Here is a 1,207-nt window from a genome sequence, read left to right as displayed (position 1 = left end):
GTGGATTGATTCAGTGACTGGGATAATTGGGATGGGAGTGTCAGAGACAGTGTGATTGGCACAGGACAGAGCGGAGTTTAGGGCTGTTGTATATAGGGTCTCTATGAATCGCAGGCGACTCGACGGCACATAACAACAACAACAGCAACAACAACAACAACAACATATCTTTTTTCCTTTTTTTTCAGTTTTTGTGCGTGTACCATCAAATTGGATCTGACTGGTACAGGAGGAGATTGCCCCTCCTTCTCCAGCAAAGCATCTGGTGGATTCAAACCACATACTTCTAGGATTACAGTGCAGCTTCTTGCCACTAGGCTCCCAGAGCTCGCTAAGTCTGTAAATCTTAACAGGAGTAGACAACTCATCTTTGTCCTGCAGAACAGCTGGTGGATTCAAACTGCCAGATTTTCAGTTAGCAGCCCTGTACATAATCCATTATTCTACCACCACCACCACCACCACACTAAGGCTCCTTTAAGAGAAGTGACTCAAACTCATTGCCTTCAAATTAGAATTTATTGCTAGCTGCCCCCGCATTGGATCTCTGAGGCTCTAAAGCACACGGACGCTCATTTTCTCGCCACTGGTGGATTCGAATCAATACAGAGGCATGGCCTTCGGGGTAGCAGCTCTGCTCCCTGTGTACTGTCCACCAGAACTCCCGTAACAGTGGTGGAGTCCTGCGAAATCGGGAAGGGAACAGTGAAGCAATGTGTGATGGCTGAGAATGATGGTGATTCTGGGGTTAGACAGCCATTGGTTTACATTTCATACTCATTTCACCTACGGGCAGTAGGTGGATCTTGGATAAATGATGTTACTTCTCTGAGCCTCAGTTTCTTCATCCACCAAATGGAGATGGTAACATTTGTCTGTTCTAAAGAATTGATGAGGAAATTAAACAACAGTGTTTATCAAACATGGGGCACGGTGCTTTTGTTCTCAAAACTGTCAAATGAACGCTGTGGTGGAACAGGAGTTTCAGGCCAGAGATCCTTGAATGGAGGTGACACAGTGAAAAACAGTGTTTTCCTTGAATGGAGGTGACACAGTGAAAAACAGTGTTTTGTTTTTTTTTGTTGTTGTTGTTGTTTTTAAATTTTTTTAAATTATTCTTTCTTTTTTTATTTTTTTATTATTTGTGTGTGTGCGTGTGTACCGTCAAATCAGATCTGACTGGTACAGGAGGAGATTGCCCCTCCTT

The 1,207-nt window shown here is 43.6% G+C and overlaps 1 protein-coding gene across 1 annotated transcript in view; it reads left to right on the top strand.

The window, feature by feature from the left end:
• Window positions 1-1,207, top strand: part of TTC9C (tetratricopeptide repeat domain 9C) — a 21,522-nt gene that overhangs the window by 1,816 nt on the left and 18,499 nt on the right. The window lies entirely within an intron of this gene.

Source organism: Elephantulus edwardii, unplaced genomic scaffold (genome assembly GCF_000299155.1).
Source record: "Elephantulus edwardii isolate Elephantulus edwardi_28Jun2011 unplaced genomic scaffold, EleEdw1.0 scaffold00268, whole genome shotgun sequence".
Taxonomy (NCBI): Eukaryota; Metazoa; Chordata; class Mammalia; order Macroscelidea; family Macroscelididae; genus Elephantulus; species Elephantulus edwardii.
Note: the sequence above shows the minus strand (reverse complement) of the source record. Positions and strands in the feature narration are given on the sequence as shown.